Genomic DNA, 10126 nt, shown 5'->3' with positions numbered 1-10126 from the left:
TGAGGCTGAGGTTGGAGGATCGCTTGAGCCCAGGAGTTGGAGGCTGCAGTGAATTATGATCACACCACTGCACTCTAGGCTGAATGATAGAGTGAGACCCTGTCTCAAAATAAATAAATGAGCAAACAAATAAATAATTTTTAAAATTTAATTTTAAAAAATAAAAATGAATTTTAGGAAAAAGATAAATTAGCCTCAGTTGATAGAATGCTTTAAAAAATGATCAAAGAAATTGAATCGACATTAATTCTGAGAAGATATACAAATGGCCAACTAGCACATGAACAGATACTAGTCACGTACATGCAAATCAAAACCACAACAAGCTATCACAACACACCCACTAGAATTGCCATTTTTTTAAAAAAAGGAAAATAAGTGTTGGTAAGGATGTGGATAAATGGGAATTTTAATACATTTCTGGTCATAATATAAAATGGCACAACTGCCACAGAAACAGGTTTGGTGGTTCCTGAGTAAGTTAAACAGATACTATATGACCCAGCAATTACCCTCCTAGGTATATACCCGCGAGAAATGAAAACATCCATTCACACAAAAACTTGTAACAAACCTTCATAGCAACATTATTCTTAGTAGCCAAAAAGTGGAAACAATCCAAATGTTCATCAACTGATGAAGGGATAAGCACAATATGGTATATCCATACAGTGAAATATTTATTCAACCATATAAAGGAATGAAGTACTGATATACATCACAACATGGATGTACCTTGAAAACATTATGTTAAGTGAAAGGAGCCAGACAAAAAATGGCCATATATTGTATGATTCCATTTATATGAAAGGCTCAGAAAAGGCAAATCTATAGATAGAAACTAGATTATTATTTGCCAAGAGCTTTAGGGGAGGGGCAATTAGATATGACTGGTTAATTGGCATGAGGTTTCTTTCTAGGGTAACGAAAATACTCTGAAATTAGATCGTAGTGATGGTTGTACCACATGGTGAATCTACTAAAAAACACTGAATTGTACATTTTAAAATTTCTAAAGTGATTACTTTTTCTCAATTTTCAAAAATAAAAAATCCCTAAAACTGTTAACTCTGATTCTACTGGACTTAACTCCTGATCCAACATAGTGTCTGATATCTAGTCTATGCTCAATATACATTTATTAAATGAATGCTCAAATGAGTAAATTAATAAATAGAAACACCCATCAAATATAGTCGACTGTAAGCTCCATCAGGCAAAGATTTTTGTCTGTTTTGTTCATTGCAATATTGAAACCTCGTTTGCAAAATTCATAACAGTTAGAAAATTAAGACAGTGAAAGAGATCTGACCTAACTGATTCCATCTAGACTTTAACCTCCACACTGCCCTTGGTCATTCCTGGACATGGGCAAAGCTAATTTTAGGATAAAAGTATAGTTTAACTGATAATAGCCATTCCCAAAACTAAACTGCCTTTGTAAAACTAATGAAAGGGCCACCAGGCTACGAGGATGAGAGGGGCCTAAACTCTGCTAAGATATAGGGATAGTTAAACGATTACCAGCCATTTTTCTGGAAGTCACAAGACTTGAAACTTCCCCAATTATTCCTGTGAATAACATCACTATAGTATAACCTGAGATTGGCCTTTTGAGATGTCTTTTCAGGCTTTCACATTTCTGATGACCAGATGGCCCCAACCAGACCAGCAACTCCTCTGTGGCTCCCACCTAGAAGCTGACTCAGTGCACAAGGACCATTTTCCACATGGCTATGATTTGCATCCCCAACCAATCAGCAGCACTATTCCCTAGACTCTGCCCACCAAACTATCCTTGAAAAACTCTAGCCTCCAAATTTTCAGAGAGGCCGATTTGAGTAATAATAAAACTCGAGTCTTCCATTTAGCTTTCTCTACATGTATTAAAGTCTTTATTGCAAATTCCCTGTCTTGCTCTATCTGGGCAGTGGGCAAGAAGGACCCACTGGGCAGTTACAAATTTGGGAGCGCATCTGGGATAGCCCTTGTGGCTACTTTCCCACAGTTTGGCAGCCCTTCACTAGCAACAGATCCGGAGGCCAGCCCGAGCAGCTACTTAGTTCTCTTGGACCAAGGGCTTCCCCTGGCACTATCTCTACTGCTGGGGTGCTGTCAACCCATAGTGCATGCATCTAATTGCAATGGAGAAATAGTTCCTGGAAGACATCTTGTAACCTGGTTTGGTGAGTATTCCAGGATCTGGCAACACTTGCTTCCTTCTCCTCATCTGTTGGCCTCCCTAGAGGCCCTATCTGTAGGCCCACCCCAGGGACTGTTTGGCTCTCCCTAGGTTGTAGAAAGAGTCTTTGTTTGAGGAGATTTCTCCCCAGTTAGATGGAGAATATGGGGCCTATTTGGAGGAATACTCTTCCAGTTTAGAATTTAGTCTGGAATTTTGGTTTGGAAGTCCTTTTGTCCATCTTTATCTCATTGTGCATATTTATAAGCATGGACAGGATTCCTCAAAGGAATTGCTGATGGAAGTCCAGCAGGCTCTCCTAGTGTGTCTGGTTGGTCAAATTTGGTGAGCCCTGAAGGAAACTCAACAGTCCTAACTCAGGGACCATCTGCTCTTCCATCTTGCTCACAGACCATCTGTTGAAACTTCTGGTTGGAGGTCATCCTACCCTACTTTGACTGAATCAAGGATGTCAGGGACCAATGAAGGCAAGTTTGAGCCTTGGAAGGTTGACATTGAGTGCTGAGCAGGGTGACTAGTGTCTGTGTTTTGTCACGTGATTTTTCTCTGGCCAGAAGTTCCCTGGCCAATATGTTAATTTGGTTCCCCCCATGCAGCCTGTTGCACTGTTGGGCTGCGCCTTGCAAAATTGAGAGGTTTTTGTCTATGCTTCCATGAAACAGAAAAGAATGATTTTTTTTGTGATGTTGCTTGGCTCCATATCACCCAGAAACCTGGCATGCCATTAAAAGGGTAAGAATTTCTTACCAGCCAAGTTTCTGGCCTCTTTCTCTGTGCAAACCAGTTGAGTAAATGGTAAAAGTCACTGTTTATCACCTCTGCAAGATTTTGCTTAATAGGAAAAAGAATTTGTGAGACTAATCTTAGGCTCCGGTGAATCTTGTGTACTTTGTGCCATAATTTGTCTTTCTGTATTTTTCCATGTGATGGTTAACATTGAGTGTCAACTTGATTGGATTAAAGGATGCAAAGTATTGATCCTGGGTGTGTCTGTGAGGATGTTGCCAAAGATTAACATTTGAGTCGGTGGGCTGGGGAAGGCAGACCCACCCTTAATCTGTGTGGGCACCATCTAATCAGCTGTCAGCATGGCTACAATATAAAGCAGGCAGAAAAACGTGAAAAGACTAGACTGGCCTAGCCTCCCAGCCTACGTCTTTCTCCCATGCTGGATGCTTCCTGACCTCGAACATTGGACTCCAGGTTCTTCAGTTTTGGGACTCAGACTGGCTCTCCTTGCTCCTCAGCTTGCAGACAACCTATTGTGGGACCTTGTGATTGTTTGAGTTAATACTTAGTAAACTCTCTTTTATATCTATCCTATTAGTTCTGTCGCTCTAGAGAACCACAACTAATACAGATTTTTGTACCAGGAGTGGTTCTAGAGGAACAGAATGTTAAGGATGGAGTTCTTTCATTGGTTTGGGTGTTTCTGGAGCTGGCTGCTTAATATGCTTAGACCCAATGCTAAGAAATCTACTTCTAGTTGTATGGAGAACACTGATAGTTGTTGGTGTGAACTGTTTAGAGAGTTATGCAAAATAAATGCATTTGACACTCCTAATTCACTGCTTGTGAGAGACAAGGAGTTTTGTGACTCTATACATAATACCTTTGACCACATGTGGAGAACCAAGGAACAAAATGAAGCTGGTTGGTTGCTCCTAAGTTCAGTGGACAAAGTGATGAAAGAAAATTATGAACTCAGGGATTCTAACTCCCATCTTCAGAAGCAGATACTGAGGCTCAAGTCTGCTAAGATTGCCCCGATTGAGAGTCTTATCTCCTGTAGAGAAAGAGCTGAAATTGTAGAAAAACACACACAAGCTCTTATCATGTGAGTAGCTGACCTGCAATGAAAACTGCATGCACAGCCTCACCAGCTGTCTACTGTTAGAGTGAGGGCATTGATTGGAAAAGAATTACACCCTGAAACTTGGAATGGGGACATGTGGGAGGACCCTGATGAAGCTGGGAACACTGAGTTTGTAAACTCTGATGAACCTTTTTTGCCCGAAGAAACAGCTTCCCATTCCCAGTAGTGACAACATCCCCTCCCCATTTCATGCTGCCATCAGCCTTTCCACCTTTGTCTGGGGAGATAAACCCTGCGCTGCCTGAGGCAACAGTGATGGCCTCCCCTGAGGCAGTTGCCAGGCAAGATAATATTGATTCTCCACAGGAGCCACCCCCAACACCCCTATTTGCTTCTGGACCTATAACTAGACTAAAGTCCTGGTGGACCCTTAGAGGTGAGGCTGAGAGTATGACCCATGAGGAGGCACACTACACTTGAAAATAACTGCTTGAGTTTTCTGATTTATATAAACAGAAATCTGGAGAACAGGCATGGGAATGGATATTAAGGGTGTAGGGTAATTGTGGAAGGAATATGGAGTAGGATCAGGCTGAATTTATTGATTTGGGCACACTAAGTAGGGACTCTGCATTTAATGGTGCAGAGTCAGGGAGTTAAAAAAAAAGGTTCTAACAGTTTATTTGCTTGATTAGCTGAAATATGGATTAAAAGATGGCCCATTGTAAGCAAGCTGGAAATGCCTGATCTCCCTTGGTTTAATGTAGAGGAAGGGATCCAAAGGCTTAGGCAGATTGGGATGGTGGAGTAGATTAATCGCTTTAGACCTACTCATCCCAGCTGGGAGGGTCCAGAAGATATATCCTTGACCAATGCCTTGTGAAATAGATTTATGAGGGCACCACCTGCATCTTGGAAGAGCCCTGTAATTTCTCTTCTCTGTATATCAGATCTAACAGTGGGAACTGCAGTCACTCAACTACAAAATTTAAATACAATGGGAATAATTGGATGCCGAGGTGGCAGGGGCCAAGTGGCGGCACTCAATCGTCAAAGGCAAGGTGGGTGTAGCTACTGTAATGGACAGCAGAGGCAAAGTGGCAATCATAATAGTCTGACTTGTGTAGAGCTCTGGCATTGACCAATTAATCACAGTGTTCCTATAAGTGAAGTTGATAGGAAGCCTACTGCATTCCTACTTAATTCATGCAAGCAGAAAACTTCTAGGTCTAATGGACAAAAGACTAATTTGAATTATAAAAACAGAGAATCATGGCCCATCAATCAATTTCCAGACTTGAGCCAGTTTACAGACCCAGGACCCCTTGAATGAATGGGAGGCCAGGTCCCCTTGAGGAAAGACCCCACTACATTACTGACAATTTATGCTGTTAATCTTTCTTCCACCCTTCCCCAAGGAGACCTCCAGCCTTTTACCAGGGTAACTGTGCACTGGGGAAAGGAAAATGATCAGACATTTCAGGGACTACTGGACACTGGCTCAGAGCTGATGTTGATTCCAGGGGACCCAAAATGTCATTGTGGCCCTCTAGTTAAAGTAGGGGCTTATGGGCCGGGTGCAGTGGCTTACACCTGTAATCCCAACACTTTGGGAGGCCAAGGCAGGCAGATCATGAGGTCAGGAGTTCAAGACCAGCCTGACAAACATTGTGAAACCCCATCTGTACTAAAAATACAAAAATTAGCTAGGCATGGTGGCTTGTGCCTGTAATCCCAGCTACTCAGGAGGCCAAGGCAGGAGAATCGCTTGAACCCAGGAGTCGGAGGTTGCAGTGAGCCGAGATCATGCCACTGCACTCCACCCTGGGTGACAGAGCGAGACTCCATCTTAAAAAAAAAAAAAAAGTAGGGGCTTATGGAAGTCAGGTAATTAATGGAGTTTTAGCTCAGGTCCAACTGACAGTGGGTCCAGTGGGTCCCCAGACTCATCCTGTGGTCATTTTCTCCAGTGCCAGAATGCATAACTGCCATAGGCATACTTAGCAGCTGGCAGAACCCCCACATTGGCTCCCTGACTGGTAGGGTGAGGGCTATTATGATGGGAAAGCCCAAATAGAAGCCATTAAAGCTTCCTCCACCTAGAAAAATAGTATATCAAAAACAATATTCCATCCCTGCAGGGATTGTGGAGATTAGTGCCACCATCAAGGACTTGAAAGATGCAGGGGTGGTGATGCCCACCACATCCCCATTCAGTTCTCCCATTTGGCCTGGGCAGAAGACAGACAGATCTTGGAGAACGACAGTGGATTATCGTAAGCTTAACCAAGTGGTGAATCCAATTGCAGCTGCTGTACCAGATGTGGTTTCATTGCTTGAGCAAATTAACACATCTCCTGATACCTAGTATGCAGCAATTGACTTGACAAATGCCTTTTTCTCCATTCCTGTCCATAAGGCCCACCAGAAGCAATTTGCCTTCAGCTGGCAAGGCCAGCAATATATCTTTACTATCCTACCTCAGTGGTATATAAACTCTCTAGCTTTGTGTCATAATCTTATTCAGAGAGACCTTGATCACTGTTCGCTTCCACAGGATATCACACTGGTCCATTACATTGATGACATTATGGTGATTGGATCCAGTGAGCAAGAAGTAGCAAACACACTGGACTTGTTGGTGAGACACTTGCATGCCAGAGGATGGGAAATAAATCTGACTAAAATTCAGGGACCTTCTACCTCAGTAAAATTTCTAGGAGTCCAATGGCATGGGGCCTGTCGAGATATTCCTTCTAAGGTGAAAGAGAAGTTGCTGCATTTGGCCCCTCCTACAACCAAAAAAGGGACACAGCACTTAGTGGGCCTATTTGGATTTTGGAGGCAACACATTCCTCATTTGGGTGTGTTATGCCGGATCATTTATTAAGTGACCCAAAAGGCTACCAATTTTGAGTGGGTTCCAGAACAGGAGAAGGCTCTGCAACAGGCCCAGGCTGCTGTGTAAGCTGCTCTGCCACTTGGGACACACGACCCAGCAGATCCAATGGTGACTGAGGTGTCAGTGGCAGATAGGATGCTGTTTGGAGCCTTTGCCAGGCCACCATAGGTGAATCACAGTGGAGGCCTCTAGTATTTTGGAGCAAGGCCCTGCCATCTTCTGCAGATAACTACTCTCCTTTTGAGAGACAGCTCTTGGCCTGTCACTGGGCTTTGGTGGAAACTGAACGTTTGACTATGGGTCATCAAGTCGCCATGTGACCTGAACTGCCTATTATGAACTGGGTGCTTTCTGACCCATCTAGCCATAAAATGGGTCATGCACAGCAGCAATTCCATCATCAAATGGAAGTGGTATATACATGATTGGGCTCAAGCAGGTCCTGAAGGCACAAGTAAGTTACTTGAGGAGGTGGCTCAAATGCCCGTTGTCTCCACTCCTGCCACTCTGCCTTCCCTTCCCCAGCCTGCACTGATGGCCTCATGGAGAGTTCCCTATGATCAGTTGACAGAGGAAGAGAAGACTGGGGCCTGGTTCACAGATGGTTCTGCACTGTATGCAGGCACCACTCCAAAGTGGACAGCTGCAGCACTACAGCCCCTTTCTATGACATTCCTGAAGGACATTGGTGAAGGGAAATCTTCCCAGTGAGCAGAACTTTGAGTAGTGCACCTGGTTGTGCACTTTTCATGGATGGAGAAATGGCCAGATGTGCGATTTTATACTAATTCGTGGGCTATAGCCAATGGTTTGGCTGGATAGTCAGGGACTTGGAAGAAGCATAATTGGAAAATTGGTGACAAAGAAATTTGGGGAAGAGGTATGTGGATGGACCTCTCTGAGTGGTCAAAAACTGTGTATCCCATGTGAGTGCTCACCAACGGGTGACCTCAGCAGAGGAGGATTTTAATAATCATGTGGATAGGATGACCCGTTCTGTGGACACCACTCAGCTTCTTTCCCCAGCCACCTCTGTCATCACCCAATGGGCCCATGAACAAAGTGGCCATGGTAGCAAGGATGGAGGTTACACGTGGGTTCAGCAACATGGACTTCCACTCACCAAGGCTGACCTGGCTACAGCCACTGCTGAGTGCCCAATTTGCCAGCAGCAGACACCAACACTGAGCCCTCGATATGGCAACATTCCTCTGGGTGATCAACAAACTACCTGGTGACAGATTGATTATATTGGACCTTTTCTATCATGGCAAGGACAGAGGGTTGTTCTCACTGGAATAGACACTACTCCACATATGGGTTTGCCTATCCTGCAGGCAATGCTTCTGCCAAGACTACCATCCATGGACTCATGCAATGCTTTATCCACCGTCATGGTATTCCACACAGCATTGCCTCTGATCAAGGCACTCATTATTATGGCTAAAGAAGTGCGGCAGTGGGCTCATGCTCATGGATTTCACTGGTCTTACCATGTTCCCCATCATCCTGAAGCAGCTGGATTGACAGAATGGTGGAATGGCCTTTTGAAGTGACAATTACAATGCCAACTAGGTGACAATATTTTGCAGGGCTGGGGCAAAGTTCTCCAGAAGGCCATGTATGCTCTGAATCAGCATCCAATATATGGTACTGTTTCTCCCACAGCCAGGATTCACAGATCCAGGAATCAAGGAGTGGAAGTGGAAGTGACACCACTCACCATTTCCCCTAGTGATCCACTAGCAAAATTTTTGCTTCCTGTTCCCGCGACATTACGTTCTGCTGGCCTAGAGGTCTTAGTGCCGGAGGGAGGAACCCTGCCACCAAGAGACACAACAACAATTCCATTAAACTGGAAGTTAAGATTGCCACCCAGACACTTAGGGCTCCTCCTACCTTTAAGTCAACAGGCTAAGAAGAGAGTTACAGTGTTGACTGTGGTGATTGACCCGGACTATCAAGATGAAATCAGTCTACTACTCTGCAATAAAGGTAAGGAAGAGTATGCACGGAATACAGGAGATCCATTAGGGCATCTCTTAGTAGCATCTCTTAGTATTACCATGACCTGTGATTAAGGTCAACGGGAAACTACAACAGCTCAAATCCAGGCAGGACTACAAATAGCCCAGACACTTCAGGAATTAAAGGTTTGGGTCACTGCACCACGAAAAAAAAACATGACCTGCTGAGGTGCTTGCTGAAGGCAAAGGGAATACAGAATGGGTAGTAGAAGAAAGTAGTCATCAATATGAGCTACAACCACGTGACCAGCTGCAGAAATGAGGACTGTGATTGTCATGAGTATTTCTTCCTTCTTTTCTTAAAAACACGTTTGTGCATTCATACACTTGTATTAAGAAAATATCTCCATTTTATTTCCTTTTTCTTTTATCATGTGCCATAAGATTTATTGACTTCATATTAGCATTTAAGTATTGTTAATTTTATGTAATAGTATCTGGGTTGGGAATTGGTGCACTTCCAGTTGTATGAAGGATAGTTGTATTATGTCAGGTGTAATTATGACCTTACTGTTGTCTTTATTTGAAGATTATGTATGATCTCAGGAGATGTGTATGGGTTCAAGTTGGCAAGGGGTGGACTTGTAATGGTTAATACTGAGTGTCAACTTGATTGGATTGAAGGATACAAAGTATTTATCCTGGGTGTGTCTGTGAGGGTGTTGCCAAAGGAGATTAACATCTGAGTCAGTGGGCTGAGAAAGGCAGACCCACCCTTAATCTGGGTGGGCATCATCTAATCAGCTACCAGCATGGCTACAATATAAAGCAGGCAGAAAAACGTGGAAGGACTAGACTGGCCTAGCCTCCCAGCCTACGTCTTTCTCCCATGCTGGATGCTTCCTCCCTTGAACTGAACTCCAAGTTCTTCAGTTTTGGGACTCAGATTGGCTCTCCTTGCTCCTCAGCTTGCAGATGGCCTATTGTGGGACCTTGTGATTGTGTGAGTTAATGCTTAATAAACTCTCATATATATATATATATATATATATATATAGACATATATACTTATAGAGAGTGAGACAGTGCAATGTTCCACAATATATCTCATTGAAAGGATGTTTCCCTGAGGCTGCTGTGCAACCTAGTGCCAATCAGCCCACTCTGTAATCATCTCTCACCCCGCCATTCCATAGCTCCTAAGTGTCCAAGAGGATGCGTTTCTTATTTAAATGAAC

At 43.6% G+C, this 10126-nt stretch overlaps 1 pseudogene; it reads left to right on the top strand.

Moving 5' to 3' along the window:
• The first annotated feature begins 5352 nt into the window (after positions 1-5352).
• Positions 5353-9219, top strand: LOC134735982 (uncharacterized; annotated as a pseudogene).
• Positions 9220-10126: the final 907 nt, after the last annotated feature.

The sequence above is a fragment of the Symphalangus syndactylus genome, chromosome X, assembly GCF_028878055.3.
Source record: "Symphalangus syndactylus isolate Jambi chromosome X, NHGRI_mSymSyn1-v2.1_pri, whole genome shotgun sequence".
In the NCBI taxonomy this organism is placed as follows: domain Eukaryota; kingdom Metazoa; phylum Chordata; class Mammalia; order Primates; family Hylobatidae; genus Symphalangus; species Symphalangus syndactylus.
Note: the sequence above shows the minus strand (reverse complement) of the source record. Positions and strands in the feature narration are given on the sequence as shown.